Below are 19,325 nucleotides of genomic sequence, written 5' to 3'. Positions count from 1 at the left end.
CTCCACTCGCGCTCTCTCAAAAATAAGTAAACATTAAATAAATAAATAAATAAATATATATATATATATATATATACACACACACACACACACACATATGTATATACATATACATACATATATGTATATGTATGTATGAGTATACATATATATACATATGTATATATGTGTGTGTGTGTATATATATATACATATGTATATATATGTGTGTGTGTGTGTGTGTGTATATATATATATATATATGTGTATATATATATATATATTCTTTTTTCTCATTTGGATTCCCACAAGGAAATTGTTGTACATGAAATAGAAGCAAATGTTACTCCATAATATGTGTCATGATACTGAGAGGGTTTTCATATTTGCTACTTTTTTCTTTTTTTTTTTTAAGCAAAAAGCGATTTAAATTTCTTTCTGTACGTAATGGAAAAGAAGTGGCTGAAAATAAAGCCCATATATGGTCCTGAAAGTAAACATGACCCAAAAACAGAAATAGTAAGAACAACAGTAACATAACTAAGAGAATCCCATTGTCTTCTATGATAACCCCCCCCCCCAAAGAATCTTACCATGTTATTTTTCAAATATGTCTTCTCTTGGTCACTGAACAACAAAGAATCATGGAGTTTGGGGGCTGAAAGGGAAGTTCAAATAATTTAATCCAATCCCCTATTTTAGAGTTGACAAAACTAAGGCCTTTAAGCAATTACTGACTTGACAGTATTTAACAGCCTGATATACTAAGGGCATTTTTCTGTCTGAACTCAATGATAACTGCAAATTTGTATTGAACATTTAGAATGGGTCAAGCTCTGGTTGTTCTACATGTACTATTTCTGTCTTCCCTCGAAATAACCCTGTTAAAAAAAAAAAAAAAAAGTCCTATTGTAAGAAAAGTCCATTTTGCCAAGGAGATAGGAGCCTTAGAGAGGTTATTTAACTCACCCTATGCCATCCAGCTAAAAGAGCCAGAAATTGGGGCGCCTGGGTGGCTCAGTCGGTTGGGCATCTGACTTTGGCTCAAGTCATGATCTCGTGGTCCGCGAGTTGGAGCCCCGCGTCAGGCTCTGTGCTGACAGCTCAGAGCCTGGAGCCTGTTTCAGATTCTGTGTCTCCCTCTCTCTGACCCTCCCTCATTCACGTTCTGTCTCTCTCTGTCTCAAAAATAAATAAACGTTAAAAAAAAAATTAAAAAAATAAAATAAAATAAATAAATAAAAAATAAAAGAGCCAGAAATTAATAAAAACTCTAGGTCTGCATGAAATCCAAGTCCAAGTCCTTAATTATTAATATTGTCTGTGGTGACTCTGTGGAAAGGATGCTTGGGCTCTAGTGCCAACTTTATTAATAAATAAATTCTTTTAATTTATTAAAAAATTTTTTTATTAAATTATTTTTTTATTAAAAAATAAATTTAATCTCTCTCTGCCTCTCAATTTCCTGATACTAGAAAGAGGAATCCTTTTCATCCTGTCTGTCCCACAGGATAATTGTGTGGGCAAGATGAGATGATACTTATTACAGTTATTTTTTTATTTGTTTGTTTTTGTTTTTTAGTGACCTATACCTCCAACATGGGACTTGAACTCATGATCCCAAGATCAGGAGTTGCACCTCTACCAACTGAGCCAGCCAGGCACCCCCATATTACAGTTATTTTTAAAGTATTTTATAAATGTAAGGAGCTATCTAAAGCTGGAGAATAAAACAGCAGGGTACAAAGAGCCACTTTTTTCTCTACAAGCAAGAAGGTATATGGCCGGGTTAAGAGGAGAAAATCAATCCATTTGCTTGTTAACATTTTTACTCACACAGTTGGCATGGAAATGCCAGCTGTGCCCCCAATATAAAAGCTGTTGCAAGTGTGGACAGGGAGCTTGGTTTTCTGGAATAACGAAGCTACTTCACAACAGAGTTCAGAATTGGGCCTCAGTTTCTCCACAAGGCAAATGGCACACACTCAGACATGTCACCCAGTTTCCCTACAGTAGTGTTTCTCAACCTCAGCAGTACTGATATTTGGGGCCAGTTACTTCTCTGTCGTGGGGGGCTGTCCAGTGCATGGCAGGATGTTTAGCACCAACCCTGACATACCCCGCACTCAATGCGATCGCACCCCCACAAACTGTGACAATCAAAAGTATCTTCAGATATTGCCAAGTGCCCCTCCCCACTGCACTAGAATATGATTTTAAAGTAACTAATGAATGTGAACTGAGGGAATGAAGGAACGAAGCACGTTGTTTTAAGTAGTAAGAAATAATAAAGGGGAAAAATGTGCCCCAAATAGCACATTATCAACTTCCAAGGTGAAACCGGTTAGTACAAAATTACACAGCAACAAAATTATAAACAGAGATCTGAGGAGAAAAAAGGAAAAGGGGACCCCAACAAAAAAGTAGTGACTTCCACTGGATGAAAGCAAATGTGGGTTTTTAAGCAAATTTATTGTGGTGTGATTAACACACTGTACAACTTACCCACTTAAAATATGGAGTTCAGGGGCACTTGGGTGGTTCAGTTGGTTAAGCGTCAACTCTTAATGTCAGCTCGGGTCATGATCTCACACGTGTGAGATCCAGCCCCGCGTCAGGCTCCGTGCTAGGCATGGAGCCTGCTTGAGATTCCCTCTCTCCCTCTCTCTCTCTGCTCCCTCCCCTACTCACACACGCATGCACATACACACTCTCTCAAAAATTATATATATACATATATAATTCAATGGGGCGTGCCTGGCTGGCTCAGTGGGAAGAGCATGTGACTCTTGATCTCAGCATCATGGGTTCCAACCCCACACTGGGTATAGAGATTACTCAAATGAATAAACAGATAAAAGCTATAAAATATACAATTCAATGATTTTTAGTATATTCATAGACCTGTAAAACCATCACCACAACCCAATTTTAGAACAGTTTCAGAGAATGAAGGGATTTTAACCTGTGATTAAAATGCTGCCAGTTTAATGTACTAGAGATTACCGGAGGTCTCTTCTCCAGAAGTGAACATCCTAACCAGCAATCACCAAATGACTGAGTAAAACATGACTATATTTCACTCTTTGAGTGGCCACCTTCCTGTCAAAGGATATGTACACCCTCTTTCCTCTTTCAGGAGCTCTCTAATATTATTGGTTATGTTGTAGGCCGATTTATTACATTTGAGAACATCTGAAGCAAAAAGTGCTTCAATTAAAACCCTTTATATATAATTATGAATCTCTGCTGTGCATCACTCTCACTAAGATGATTCATAACTATGTAGCATGTCTAGGCCAGTTCAGATCCTTGTCAGTAATAGTAGGATTCTTTTAATGGCCACGCTCCAATAGATAACACTTCGACAAAGGCATTGATTGTTTGTTCTGTTAGCTACTGAACCAGTCTTTGCATACATGGATGCATAAGCATGCAAAATGGAAATTTTTATTCTAAGTTATGGGCTATACTTTGCATATAGAACAAAAGTTGTTAAAAATATATGTGGGAGGGGCACCTGGGTGGCTCAGTCAGATTAAGGGTCAGACTTCGGCTCAGGTCATGATCTCACGGCTTGTGGGTTCCAGCCCCATATCAGACTCTGTGCTGACAACTCAGAGCCTGGAGCCTGCTTCGGATTCTGTGTCTCCCTCTCTCCCTGCTCCTCGCCCACTCGTGCTCTGTCTCTCTCTCTCTCTCTCTCTCTCTCTCTGTCTCAAAAATAAACTTTAAAAAATAAACACACACACACACACACACACACACACACACACAGGTAACTCCAATGTGTTTTCTCCATGAAGAAAATTAATCTGTGAACAAAGGTCTAATTTAAAATTGTATAGAAAAGGCAAATACATAACCTCTGATATGCTCTCACTCCTGTTCCCCAACCCACCCTATCCCAATCCCCTCATTAACAAAAAGTTGTCACAGTTCTTTAACATGTTGGAATAAGAATGGTATTTCAACAAAAGATGAAATACTAAGAAATCTCCTTAAAAAAAAAAAAAAAACAGGTTATACATTTATCCCTGAATCAATAAGCCAGCAAAAACAGGAACATATTTGATCTGGCAAAACCTCCTGTGCTTTTAGATTCGGTGAAAATGGAAAAGGAAAAAAAGAATTTCTCCCATATTCCTTACGCATAACAAGAGCACTTATTAAATGATGTTTAGATATGATGGTGACAGAATGTTTAGATTCATTCATTGCTTGGCATTGGAAGGGCAGTGCCCTGGAGTCTTCCCCCAGTTCAATCTTAAATAAACAGCAGTCCTTTTAGTTTTCAATGTACCGACTTGGCTCAAACCATGCCATGAATTACTTTTGTATGAGGACTGCCACAAAAAAAAATTGCTACAGAATGCTTCACTGGCAGCTGGGGCCAGTACAAGCTAATGCAAGCAAGTTATGCAAGTTAAAATAAACAGCAGAGAATTGGGTGTGAAAAAATATTAATCAGGTATGTCCATCTGACCGCTTTAACTTTTAAAACATCTGTGGCACGAAGCCAGTTCTTGTCAAGGTCACTTACTGTTCCAAAAAAGCTTTTCAGCTTCAACAAAAATATCCAAGAAACAAAATGAAGGCAAAAAATAACATTCAAATACTGTAGGTGTGTTTCATTTTATGCCACTTGTAAGAGGTGGGGTTTTCAGCCTATCATGAGATTCCCAGATCTTTATTCCTCTCTAGAGGCACTGTTCGGATAAGTTCAAGGGCTTCAGACAAAGGAGACATTTAGAAAATGAATGATCACCCATACCATCAACATGTCTCTGAGAGCTGAGGGGACCGTTGTTGGAGGAAGTCACAAGAACCCATTTGTCCCCCCTCAGACAGTTGCCCCACCAGCATTCCTCAGAATGGAAAGATTCTCCTATTAGCATTAAATTGGGGTGTTCTGTCTTCAGAAAGCCCTTGTTAAGTATACATATGCCGTCTATAAAGATTAACACTGCATGCTAGATTTCGATCAGCCCTTTTGATCTCCATTTTACTCACCTTCTATTTAGAGGGATTAGATTAAGCTAAATGCATTTACTCAGAGCACAGATGCTGGAGTCAAAATTCAGCCCCATCGCTTGCTAGTTACATGACTCTGGTCAGTGTACTAGCCTTTTCTACGACATTGTGAAAAATACCATAAAAGCGACAGACACAGAAACTGAGCCCATCGGAAGCGGAAAAACGAGATGGTGTGGGCTGGTGGATCCTAACCAGGGAATTGGGGCAGTCCACAGCTTCTGGGTGTTTGTGGCCCCAGGCTAGGAAGGTCAACTCGTAGTTTCTCAACTACAAAAGAAGACTGATACTAATAGTACCCACTACAAAGGAGGGCTTTTAGGGGGATTAGATGAGATAAAGAATATAAAGTGCTCAGCACATGCCTGGCACTCAAAAAAAGCCTGACAGATGTTAGCTATTTTTTTCCTTAGGTCCTTAAGAGGCTCCGGCAGCAGAGAGAAAGAATGAAAAAAGAGGTAGGAGACCACCCAAGGCACAAGTGGGGTATGTACTGGCTAAAGAATCCTTTATCTTTAATTTACAGTGAGAGTGAGAAGACCCAAGTAGGACTCTGCAATTGAAGCACCACAGCACACGATTAGGCAGGGACACCCTTCTAGGGTAACTTGGCAGTGTTCGGCGGATCCTGTTGCACTAAGTGTCCAGGAGGCCCCCCACCCCCAAGCTGGGTATGTGGCCACTTTTGTTTTGGGGGGATTTTTTAAGTTTATTTTTTGAGAGAGAGAGAGAGAGGATAAGGGAGTAGAAAGAAGGAGAGAGATGGTGGTGCTGTCGGTGCAGAGGCAGACACAGGGCTCAATCACACGAGCTTCTCATGCACTGAACCATGAGATGGTGACCGGAGCCAAAACCAAGAGTTGGACGCCGCTCGGGCACTCCCAGCCACTTTTGGATCCACTGGCGTATGGGCCAGACGCTGAGCCTGCGTCTAAGCTGTAACTGTTTCTCTCTTCTCTGGTAACAAAACTCTTATATGCGGGTTATTGGCAAAGATTCCTTGATTTCAGGAAGGTTAGGCCCCGACCTCAGCCGCAAGGAATGAGCTGAAAGTGCCCGAATCAGTCATAGTAACCTCCTTCCCTTCTTAAGGGATTGGCCAGAGAGTGGGCACATGACATCCTGGCCAATGAGGCATAGGGTAAGTCCACTAGGGAAGGCTCGTTTCCTAAAGAAAAAGATAAGACTTCACAGAAGAATCTTCACAGAAGAATCTCCACCTGTTCTCTTTCTTTCCATCCTGAAGGTGGATGTGGTGGCTAGAGACACGGCAGCCATATTCTGGCCAGGAAAATGACAAGGAAGTTGGCCCTATAGTCATTAGATCAACGCAGGCAAGTGCCTACCTCCAGACTTCCTGTGGTAGACGAAACAGGAAATGCCATCTACAGATGGGTTTTCTATTTCTTATGGTCAAATGCATTCCCACACAGTGCTTATTTCTTACCCCTGCCTGAACCATCTGAAAGATAATTTTTCTTACCTGGCTTTATTTGAACAAAGATTTTAATAATCAACCAGAAGAAACCAGTCTGTTGATCCACTGCCCTATATAAAAGGAAACAATCATGTCCTGTAATTAGAATTTTGCATCCAACTTGTTTACACTTTGAAAACATAGGTTGAGCAGAAAGACAAAAACCAAGTGGTCTGTTACTTACTTGTTTCTCATCTCTCCCTGTATAGCAATTAGCTTCAAAGAGACACAAAGGGATGCTATTTCATTATTTTTGACAGAACCAAATATGTAATGCAAAAAATATGCTAAAATTTTACAATGATTTGGATTCCTTGAGCAGGAGTGGGATGAGCCACTTGTGTAATGGTCCCTTCTCTGTGTCACCTGCCACCACTCTAACCTGATGCTTTCTCTGACATCAATGGCCAGAAGCAATGATTGCCATTATTATTCTAATGACTTACAAACGGATGCCCTTTAACAATATTTCTGAGTGCTTTCGCATATATTCTGTCCCTGAAGGCTCACAACCCTGCCCTTTACCAGCTATATCATCCCCATAAAAGGTACTATAAAACTTCTAAGGGAGGGGATCCTCATTTTAGAGGAGAGATGTCATTTTCTTGCTCCCCTAAGTCTATCTTTGCTACAGGAACTAATGATATACTATCTACTCAGCACCACTGCACTCCTCAACCAATCATGCAAAATAGCATGTGAAAATGACATGCCCACATATGGCCCTCTGGTCTTTCATCCTTATGTGGGTTTTTTCCCCCCTGTGATCAGATATGATGTCTGAATCTCAGGCTGGAACAAGAGTTCTATCCAAACCTTGGCCTTCACCAATCTCCTAAGCCCATAGACTGAATTTCTGTTCTAAACTGGATTGATCCTCTATTAGAACATGAATGATATAAAGCCAAGGAAGTTATTACTATTTTATTGAGTTATCCTTAGCACATAAAACAGATTCTGGTTGATTCCCAGCAGCCGCTTCATAAATATTTGTTAAATGAATGAATGATTCTAGAGATTTCTGCTACTGTGCCCTAATCACCAGATCAGACCTGTATGGGGTACTAACATCCACGTAGGCCCATTTTTACTTTCCTTATCTCTTTAAATGACACAATATGGACTGTTGGACACCCCCTCAACACTGGCCTTCTATTTCTACTTTCTTGCCTTTTCCATGCAGGAGAGGTCTCAGGATACAGAGCTCTCAGCTGAACCTGCCTAAAATACACCTTGATAAAAGAGACCTTAGAGAAATTATCACACCAGAAAAGGGCAGAAGGCCTCAAAAAATGAATAGAAAAGTGAAAGTAAACCTTGTCCCTTTCATTTTTCCAAGCGGTCAAAAAGTAGCCCCATGAAAAGATGATCAATATCATTAGCTACCAAGAAAATGCAAATCAGGAACTCAGTGAGATACCACTTCATACCCACTAGGATGACAACAGTCAAAAAGGCCAAAAATATCAAGTGTTGATGAGGAAGTGGAAAAATAATGGTAGCCCTTTAAACAATGATTTGGCAGTTCTTGAAATGTTAAACATAGACTTACCATATGACCCAGCAACCCCATTCCTAGGTACACACCCAAAAGAAATGAAAACATATGTCCACATAAACTACACAAATGTGTGTAGCACCATTATCCATATTTGTCAAAAAGTGAAAGCAACACAAGTGTCCCTCAACTGATGAAGGCATACACAAAATGTGGTTAACGCACAAATAGACTGTTACTCAGCAACAGAAAGGAATGAAGGAGGATTCTGGGAATGTGACAGAGTAGGAAACACCAGTAATCTGTCCTCCTACCTAGACAACAGTTACACTGGCAGAATGTGCCTGATATAACTATTTTGGAATGCTGGAGTCTATTGAAGGCATGCAACTTCCCCAGTTGAGGAAGACTAGAATTGGTTGATTGGTAAATTGCAGTTAATTTCAATTTCAGCTCTTATCACAATAGCACCTACTCATCACCCACTGGCAGGTAGCTGTGGGTGCAGCTGTGGGAGCAGCTTGCCCACAGCTTGTAGGATTCGGGGATCTGTGCTCTAATCGCAGAGGTGCAAACAAAAAGGTGGTGACCACTGTTGTTGCACCTCTCCCAAATGTTGCAAGCCCCTCCCCCTTTGGCTGAAGTGACTTCCCAGGGGATTTAAAGGGCCAATGGCTTTACCCCCATTTTTCTCTTTTCCCATTTTGGAAACCAAACATCAAAGAGTAGGACATTCAACAGCAACTTTACATATGAGGAAAATTAGAAAATCACCATGCATGTCCAAGGGCAGACATAGACTCAGAAACGACCTGAACAGACCTTAAGTTTACACTCAGTCTGCTCCTTGGCGCAGAGACAGCCTACAATTAAAATACAGCAAAACAAAAACAACAACAATTTAATAACACCAGCAACCCTGAAAAAAGGGGAGAATCTGATTTCTAGAATTATCACATTATTGGATACAAATGTCCAGTTTTCAACAAAAAAATCACAAGGCATACAAAGAAACAAGAAAGTATGGACCATTCAAAGGAAAAAAAAACTAAAATAAGAGAAACTATCCTTGAAAAATGGTGGATCTACTAGACAAAGACTTTAAAACAACTATTTTAAAGATGCCCAAAGAACTAAAGGAAGAGATGGAGAAAATCAAGAAAATAATGTATGAACAAAATGGAAACATTAATAAAAATGTAGAAAACCTAAAAGAAACCAAAAAGAAATTTTGGTACTGAAGAGTGCAATAACTGAAATGAAAATTTCTCTAGAGGGATTCGACATCAGATTTGAGTAAACAGAAGAATCAGTAAACTTGAAGACAGAACAATGGGAATTATAAAATCTGAAGAAGAGTAAGAAAAAATACTGAAGAAAAGTGAAGAGTCCTGTGAGGCACAGATATGTTGTGGGAGTTCCAGAAGAAGAGAGAAAGTGACAGAAAGGATATTTGAAGAAACAATGGCTAAAAACTTTCCAGCTTTGATGACAGACATAAATTAAACTTCTGAGAATCTCAAAAAACTCCAAGTAGGATCAACTCAATAAGAGCCACACTGAGACACATTAAAATCAAACTATCCAAAGACAAAGAATTTTTTTTTTATTTTTTAATATATGAAATTTACTGTCAAATTGGTTTCCATAAGACAAAGAATTTTAAAAGCAGCAAGAGAGAAGCAACTCATCACGTACAAGGGATTATCAGTAAGATTATAAGATTTTTCATCAGAAACTCTGGAGGCCAGAAGGAAGTGAGCTAATATATTCAAAGCGCTAAAAGAATAAAACTGTCCTTCAGAAGTGAGGGAGAAATTAAGACATCTCCCGATAAACAAAGGCTGAGGAAGTTTGTTACCACTATACCTGTCCTGCAGGAAATGCTAAAGAAGAGTTCTGCAGGTGGAAACGAAAAGACACTAGACAGTAACGCAGAGCTGCATGAAAAATAAAGATCTCAGGAAAAATAAACACATGGGCAATTTTACAAAAGCTAGTTTTATTGTAACAATGGTGTGTGAATCCATTTTTTGCTTTCTACACAATCTAAGAAACTTGTAAATTAAAAAAAAATAGTCTAAAAGCTACTATTATTGTAACTTTAATTGGTAATTCCACATTTCTTTTTCTATATAATTCAGGAGAGTAGTGCATTTAAAAATTATGAATTTATGGTTTGGGTCACAAAATGTACAAAGATAATTTTGTGATATTAACAACTGAAAAGAGTGGGGACAGACCGGTTAAAGGAGCAGAGATTTTGTAAATTATTTGTATTATTTTTATTTTTAAGTTTATGTATTCTGAGAGAGACTGAGGGAGTGCAAGTAGGGGAGGGATGGATAGAGACAAGAGGGAGAATCCCAAGCAGGCTCCGCACGTGCACAGAGCCTGATGCGGGGCTTGCACCCACGAAACTAAGAGATCATGATCTGAGCTGAAGTCAAGGGTCGGACGGTTAACCGACTGAGCCACCCAGGCACCCTGAAATTTTGTAAATTATTGAAGTGAAGCTGGTATTAGTTCAAATGAGACTGTTATAAATTTCAGACATTAAATGTAATCCCTACGGTTACCACAAAGAAAATAGCAAAAGAATATACACAGAAGGAAATGAAAAAGAGATTTAAACATTTTGCTACAGGGGCGCCTGGGTGGCTCAGTCGGTTAAGTGTCCGACTTCAGCTCAGGTCATGATCTCGCGATCCGTGAGTTTGAGCCCCGCATCGGGCTCTGTGCTGACAGCTCAGAGCCTGGAGCCTGCTTCAGATTCTGTGTCTCCCTCTCTGTAACCCTCCCCCGTTCATGCTCTGTCTCTCTCTGTCTCAAAAATAAATAAACGTTAAAAAAAAAAATTAAAAAAAAAAACACTTTGCTACAAAAAAAATCAATTAAACACAAAAGAAGACAGTAATACAGGAAATGAGGGACAAAAAAGGCTATAAACTACACAGAAAACAAATAGCAAAATGACAAAAGTCCCTCCGTTTCAGTAATTACTTTAAATGTAAATAAACTCTCAAATCAAAAGACAGAAATTGGCAGAATAGAAAAAAAAATAAAAGACATGATCCAGGTATAGTCTGTCTACAAGACACAATGGAGTTATTGCTTAATAAGTATAGTGTTCCGGTTTTGCAAAATGAAAAGACTTCTGGAGATGGATGGCGGTGAGGGTTGCTCAACAATATGAATGTACTTAATACCTTTGAAATGTACACTTAAAAATGGTTAGGATATTAAATGTTATGTTATGTGTATTTTACCACAAGAAAATAATTGGGGGGAATGAAGGAACGAAGGAATGACAAATAATAATGCAACACGAATAAACCCTAAAAACACTATACTAAGTGAAAAAAGTCAGACACAAAAAACCACAGCTTATGTGATTCTGTTCGTATGAAATGTCCAGGATAGGCAAATCCATAGTGACAGAAAATAAATTAGGGGCTGCCAGGGGCCAGAAGGAGGAGGAATAGCAAATGACTAATGGGCACAAGGTTTCTTCTGGGGGTAACGAAAATGTTCTAAAAGTAGATAGTGGTGATAGTTGCACAACTCTGGGAATATACCAAACACCTCTACGTGTACCTTTTAATGAATCTTATGGTACGTGAATTATATCTCAACAAAGCTGTTACGTTAAAACAAACTAACTAACGACCACAAACCTTCCCCTTTACAACGTTTTCAGGGCTAGAAGCCCCATCTTAGGGGCTGCGATGAAAACGTCTCCCCCCCCCCATCCCCCCCACCCCCCACCCCCTGTGGTCTCCCACTGCTCAAGCCCCCACTCCCGGAGCCAGAAAAAGTGAGAGATAAGCTCTGCCCCCCAGAACTTCTGCCTCTGCCTTACTTTGTCTAGGGCAGCATTCTGCTCCTAAATTATGATAACGCCAACAGGAAATGTAAGATTTTTTATCTTCTCTATGACCTAAACAAAAAAATTGTTCATTTGACCTTTAATATATTCTTACAGACAATGGCAATCTGAATTATGAATATTTAACTTTCTCCCCATTTAAACCATCCCGCTTCCATTTTTTCCCTCTTCTTGCTTGCTAAACAAGGAAAATTGCTTTCCTACAAAATATAAATAAATATCATTGCAATGTTCCCTGGATATTCTTTTGGAACCAGTATGTCCTCCATCTTTACTTTTCAACAACTAATCCTCAGTCTAAAAGGGGCAAACAAGATAATCCCTTATTTAAATGATCAATGGAAGGGAATTAGTACGGCAAAGCAGACAACTCTCACAACTCTATCACTCAGAACCTACAGAATTCTTTTTCTTTTTTTTTTTAATGGTTATTTATTTTTGAGAGAGAGAGAGAGAGAGAGCACAAGTGGGGGAGGGGCAGAGAGAGAGGAAGACACAGAATCTGAAGCAGCCTCCAGGCTCTGAACTGTCATCACAGAGCCCAACACAGGGCTTGAACCCACAAACCGCGAGATCACGACCGGAGCTGAAGTCAGACAATCAATCGACTGAGCCACCCAGAACCTACAGAATTTTTAAAACAGTACTGCAGAAGTAGAGATGCATTAATATTTTAAAGGCAAGTTTTTCCGCCTCTCTTAGGCTTCTGGCATCACATATCCATTGTTGGGCCTTACTGCGTGCCGGGCACTGTGCAGACACTTCACAATTGTCTTCTTTCATTCTCATTACAATTCTTGTGTCTGTCAACTCAGGAGACTTCTAGTTGGACCAAGAGTGGAAAAAGAGGGTGGTCAACTGGGGAACTGAGTCAAGGGTGCCTGCTCCAAAATCCCTTCCTTTCAGTTTGTCACACTCCCTGAAATTCCACAATTAGATTTTGAAGGCTTTTCTGTCTGGTTTTAGAAAGTGGAGCCTCCTTAACCCATAATCAAGCAAGACCTCGGTGTCAGAGATTCCGGGAGCTCAGACTTAAAACCAGGGGACCAAGCACAAGCAGGCGAGACCAGAGAACACAATGCGGAATCTAGCGGTTCAATCCAGGAGGCTGCCCCACGTGAGGATCATCGGTCACAACTCCTATTTCTCAGGACACCCTAGCAGGCCCGCATTCTACAACGATGCAGGGTGGTTTGCAGAGTCCCTGTCTTCCCAGCTAGTTCGTCTACCTGCTATTTTAGTGCTTCTGAAAAAAGACTGTTGTTTTTTTGTTTTTAATATTTATTTATTTATTTATTTATTTATTTATTTATTTGGGGGAGAGTGCAAGCAAAGCAGGGGCCAGGAGACCAGGGCAGGGAATCTGAAGCAGGCTCTGTGCTGACAGGCTGACAGCAGCGAGCCAGATGTGAAGCTTGAATTCACAAACCCCAAGACCTTGACCTGAGCTGAAGTCAGGACTCTCAACTGATGGAGCCACCCAGGTGCCCCCAAAAGATTGTTTTTTTTAAATTCTGTCCACCTCCTACTGAGAATCAGAATGCTTAAGTGACGTGCCCAATACCATAGAGTAAGTCATTAGAACCAGGATTTGAACCCTCACAAAGTTGGTGTTCTTAATTACTACCCACTCTTTTTCCCCACTACACTAAAAAAAGTCCAAGCAGAGTCCAGAAGTAACCCCAAAACATTTTGTTTTGGGTATCCCCAACTACTTACTTTGCTTTCCAAATACTATTTCCCTTATGTCTTCTCAAGCCTGACTTTTCAGATTTTTTAATTCTACAAGGGTGAAAAATGGCTAAATTGTTGGCTTTCCCAGAATAGCTTCCGTTTAACAGAAACCAATAACTGCAACTAAAACAATGAAGATTTAACCTTAGATTTACAGGTATTATAGAGGATGGCGGCCAGTCCCAAGACTGACTAAGTGGATTTAGAAGAAATATCTTAAGCTTGGAAAGTATGAAAGGCCCTTCAGCACATTGAAACATATTTTCAGCATTATATCACTATAAATAGGACTGTGGCTCAAAGACGATGTTTTCCGAGATCCTAATTGAAATCAGCAAATGAATGGTTTCAAAGCCCGCGTAACACCAGACAATTTGATGGAATATTTTCTTAGCAAATATGAAACACAACATTGCCATGGTGCTTCAAAGGGGGAGATAGATAAAAAGAATGGTTGCTAGCTGAAGTCCTTTACTCTTGATTTAAAGAAAGGCGGGGGGGGGGGGGGGGGGGAGGAGAAGCTCTGCTTTTTAAATTCTTCTCAGTCTAGTGTCCCTGACAAACCTGTTTGATGGGCATCAGGGACCTGAAGCAGACCTGCCAGGGAAAAAGTAGCCATCATTCATGCTTCATTGGATTTCCATGACAGAATGATCACATTCTGTAGAACCTGGCATAAGCACATCATTATTAAGCCTTGCTTTAGCATTTCTTAACTGATCACGGATGCTGTGGTCCTTGGTGGCTCCTCTCTGCTGGCACTGTTTGTAGTTATTTGACCTTTTCTCAGTGGATAATCCACACAAAAAGCCCTAATTACTTCCCCAGCTTTGACCAGCCAGCAGTGTGAATAATCAATGACACTCATTTAGGTATTGCACAATCAGATGCTTATGGTGTTTAAAGAACATTTTTCCATTGAGCTGCCACAGCTGTAGGACAATTACACGCAGTAAAGCTGCTGTTGTAATCACAAGATGACCAAGTGACCTTGTGGGTTTAAAGTTGATGACTGGGGCCTTGACTGGGGCATAGTCATGATACAGAACATATTTTGGGAGAGAAAGGAAGCTTCATTGTATGCTAATGTGACATGCTGAGCCCCAAGAGCAATGCTCTGAAATATTGACAAATCGGGAGACTCATATTGGCAGGTAAAATTCAGTATTTGTTTCCATGGTTGCAGCTACTTCTTCCTATTGTATATAAAATAGTAAATAAATAAGATCGGGGAAAAATTTGAACTCTAGCCACACTCCTTTCTACACCTTTTTTTTAAGGTAAACATGAAAATAAAATTGAAGCAATGTGTCCTATCCAAATAGATATTGAAAGATTACTAGCATGTTAAAATATTGTAACATACTCAAATCACAATAAATCCTTATCCGTTCTCAGGCCAAACTTTCCCCACAAAGTTCACTGTTAAAAGATATGAAGTCTGTGGTTCTTTGAAATTATTAGTTACCAAATTACATATAAAGCTAAATTATAAAATACGTTGTAAGAAAATGGAATATGGCAACACTTCAAAGAGTGTTCCCTAGGAACACTACTCTGTTGAAAATCTTTTGGAAACGGGAATTCAACATCTAATAAGTTTGGGAAATGCAGCATAGATATCCTCCTCTTAGAGATTTATAACGTTCATTAGTATATCAAAGGTTCTGGGATGTGTTTCTGAAAACAACTTGGGGTAATACTACATCTATAGATCTTTTTTTCCTTGTTACCATCTTATATGAAAACTGAATTTGTAAATACTGGTTCTTGACTCAAGAATGTCAATGAATTGACTTTCAACTCTACTTTTGAACTTCCTTACAATTTTTATAAGCTTGTATACTTACTTATTAAAAGAGACACAAAGTAAAATCGATAGAAACAAGCAAGAAAACTGGCAAGAAACACACTAGCAAGACAGAAACAGTTACGTTCCTGGTAGAAAAGATGGAGGAAAGGAAGTATCCTAAATTGAGAACATAATGGAAGAGTTTGGGAGCCGAAAAAGTCCCAGATAAAAGAAAAGGAAGGAAAGGTCAGAAGTAATGGCACAAACCATCCTCTCCCTTTCCAAACTCCGAAGGCTGTCCTGATTTAATCTGGCAAAGAAGGCAAACCAGCTCATCAGCATGCACTTGACGACTTACCCGGCCTGTCAGAGACAGCGGTATCTAAAGACACAGTAGAGAATGAGGAAAAACAGGCAAAACCCAGTGGGTAAGCCAAGAAGGCGAATCACTGAAAAAAATATATACATCAAGAAAGACTGCACATTTGATGGGGTGATCTTGATTAATCCCAAAACAGCTGAAGCCTTCGTGTTGGGGGCTCCTGGGGTGTGTAACCCAAGTTTTTCCTGATACTGGCAAAATCCAATTCATAACATTTGTAGTGAATGAGCCTGTTCTTTAAATTTATTTTTAGTTTCAAGAGGCATCACTGTTTTTTCATTTAGTATAAGACATGCTCGGGTGATATTTGTAACTCCTTCCTTATACGTGTTCATTGCTTTGTTAGAAACTGAAACCCATATTTTTTCTGGGCTCAGAAGTACCTGGGGGCTTACAGCAGATCTTGTCCTTACAGCCCCCTTGCAGCACTCTCTTTCAAAGTCCCAGTGACTCTGCACAACTGGTTCCAGCTTGTAATACATCTGGAAATTTTCTTTTGGAATCCAATGATCCCCTCACAAAATATCAATTCTTACATGTTGCCGAACTGTCAAGGATATGAGGCTATTATCAAGGTCAGTAGTGACAGGGGTTAGAAACTTAAGTGGGGAGGGGGCTTAGAAGCAGGGGTAGCAGCATCAGGAAATTTTACCCATGCAAACTGCTGAGTAAGGAATTTCTTTTGCAATTCTGAAAAACTCAGCCTTGTGATTAAAAGCAGTGAATGTGGCAAGACAGGGTAGAGGATGTATTCAGAAGGGCTGCTCCCTTGCATCACACATTTCACCTTCTTCACCCCATCAGGCCTGTACATGGCCTTTATGCAAATGGGAGCACTCTAGATCCCATCCTAAATCTAAGCAAGAAATCTCTAGAATAAACTAAGAAGAAAAAAGGATTGAGAAAGCACACACTCAGGAAATTCCAGGAAATAAAATATATGAATATCTTGCTTCATATTGAGCCCTGGAGTACTAGGAATATGAAATTTTGAGACCTGGTAGATAAGATATGTACTACACACAGCAAATTTTTAATCCTTTGTGGATGAGGAAACTGAGAGACAGAGAAGTTAAATTCTTGACAAAGACCGTAGCTAGCGTGGAGCAGAGTAGACCATAAAGGGCTGACCTTCTTTTAGTGCTTTTTATTTTCACTGTAACATATAAAAAAAAAAAAGTCTATTCAATATAGGGTATATAAATATGTTACATGTATAACAAGACATTTGCAGATATACCAATTAAACTTTCCTGAATCATTCTCTTTGTATAAGAAAATACCAGGTGGAGTGCCTGGGTGGCTCAGTTAAGTGTCCAACTCTTCGTTTCAGCTCAGGTCATGATCTCACAGTTTGTGGGTTCGAGGCCCGTGTCAGGATCTCTGCTGTCAGCACAAAGCCTGCTTCGGGTCTTCCGTCTCCCTCTTTCTCTGCCCCTCCTGTGCTTGCTCTCTCTCTTTCTCTCTCTCTCTCTCAAAAATAAATAAACGTTCAAAAATTTTTTTCTAGGAGTGCCTGGGTGGCTCAGTCCATTAAGTGTCCGACTTCGGCTCAGGTCACGATCTCACGGTTTGTGAGCTCGAGCCTTGCGTCAGGCTCTGTGCTGACAGCTCAGAGGCTGGAAGCTGCTTTTGGATTCTGCGTCTCCCTCTCTCTCTCTGCACCTGCCCTGCTCACACACACTCACTCTCTCTCTCTCTCTCTCAAAAATAAAACATTAAAAAAAAATTTTAATAATAAAAAAATAAAATACCACGTTTACTCTAAGTATCAGAAAAATACTAAAAGAGTTAGAAGTGAGAAATATCATCTGAACCCTATTTGTGTATAACAGAAATTACTTTTAGCCACACCGATTCAGCTGAGAAAAGATGCTTCTTTTACAACACGCAAAATTCCAACCCAGAATCAAAAACAGCAGGACGGTGATGGTGAAGGCATTTGCCCTGCGTTTGTGTCTCCTTGGCTTTGCACCATCCAGACCTGCCAGGAATTATTTGGCTAATCTGGACAAGGACACCTAATTTTCTTACTCTTGTTTGATTAAACCACTGTATACAAGACAGCAGTTTCTCTATTCAGGATGAGTCCCTGCATGATTGAGAAACCAGTCCAAAGGAATGCTTCTTAAACTTGCAGCAACTTAGCAACTCATTATTACTAAGATTGCCATTAAACCATTCAAAGCTTTCTTTACATAAACAAAATTTCTTTTTCTAATCAGTCAGCATATCTGAACATTAAAGCTTGTTTGATTTTCCCAGAGTTTTGATTGGTTGTTTGCTCTGGGGTATTTGGCCACTTTTATAAAGTTAATAGGGTTGAGAAAGGTGCCTTAAGAAAGCTTCCAATGATGAAATGGGGTTTGTTTACTAAGTATTTCCAAGAAAAGACTTTGGTCAGTCGCTTGGGTATTTTATCTACAGAATGCCAAAAAACTCAATGTCACAAATATATTCTTGCACATTGGCTAAATGCTATAAATTGGACTGGTTAAACAATACCAAAGTACTCATAACTTATGAACTTATGTCCCTTATGCAAATGTATCCCAAATTCCAGTTTACCTTGCCAGGAACAAATCTCTGCTCAGTCCCTTGGCTGACAATTTATCTCATGACCCAGTAAGACAGCTCCCTCAGCAAGAAGTAGATACCCTTTTGTTTTTTAAGTACTTTCTACACCCAGTGTGGGGCTCAAACTCATGACCCTGAGGTTGAGTCTGGTGCTCCTCTAACTGAGCCAGCCAGGCACCCCAAGAGGTAGATATTCTTACTAGCCAGTAAGTGTAACTCTAAATTTGAACATGGAAGGAAAATGCTTAAGGCACATAAAGTAATACAAATTGTGATCCAAGAGTGGTCTGGAGACAGACTCCCCACACACGCTTGTATAAGACAAGTGAGAACCAGGCTGTCCTTACTCTTAAAAGTACACAGCAGCCCTACCGACTTCTCTGAGTCACACCCTCTAGCTTTCTCATCTCTACAACATTCAGGTCCTAGGACCTCAACCTATTAACCCTATGTTAGGGCTGGTTCTAACATATAGACTGGAACATGTCATAGAATCAGTCAATTTAGGAACATCTTAAAGATTATCTGGTGCCAGAGGTGCCCAAACTTTCCTGGTTCATGGCACTATGGGTGTGTCAGTAATGTTTTTTCATAGTATCCCTAGGCGAAAAGCAGTAAATAATAGCTCCATTTATTAAGTAGTGAGGCACAAACACTTAATAAGTTTATACTCTTTCCCTTTCCTTCTACCTGTTGGCTAAACTAAAAAACATGATGCGTAGAGTTCAAGCTGCTACCTTAGACCATAAGGAGGAAGCCACATATGGAGGGTGAGGGGGCAACAACACAGAAGGATCTAGGTTCCTGTTGATCTTGGGGCTCTTTATAAACCCTGGTCTGTTTACCTCTGGATCGCATATATATACGAAATAAATACATTAAAAATTATTCAAGCCATTGTTACTTGAGAGGTTTTGTCAATACCAGTTAAACCTAGTGCTAATAGACTAATCTTCACAATAT

The 19,325-nt window shown here is 39.7% G+C and overlaps 1 long non-coding RNA gene across 1 annotated transcript in view; it reads right to left on the bottom strand.

Annotated features, from left to right (window-relative positions):
* Positions 1 to 19,325, bottom strand: part of LOC131509238 (uncharacterized) — a 129,278-nt gene that overhangs the window by 6,948 nt on the left and 103,005 nt on the right. The window contains exon 4 of the long non-coding RNA XR_009260384.1: positions 573 to 637. This is a non-coding gene — a long non-coding RNA (uncharacterized LOC131509238). The remainder of the gene's footprint in view (positions 1 to 572; positions 638 to 19,325) is intronic.

This window comes from Neofelis nebulosa, chromosome 4 (assembly GCF_028018385.1).
Source record: "Neofelis nebulosa isolate mNeoNeb1 chromosome 4, mNeoNeb1.pri, whole genome shotgun sequence".
Classification (NCBI taxonomy): domain Eukaryota; kingdom Metazoa; phylum Chordata; class Mammalia; order Carnivora; family Felidae; genus Neofelis; species Neofelis nebulosa.
The sequence above is the reverse complement of the archived record's forward strand: the minus strand, read 5'-3'. Positions and strand labels throughout refer to the sequence as shown.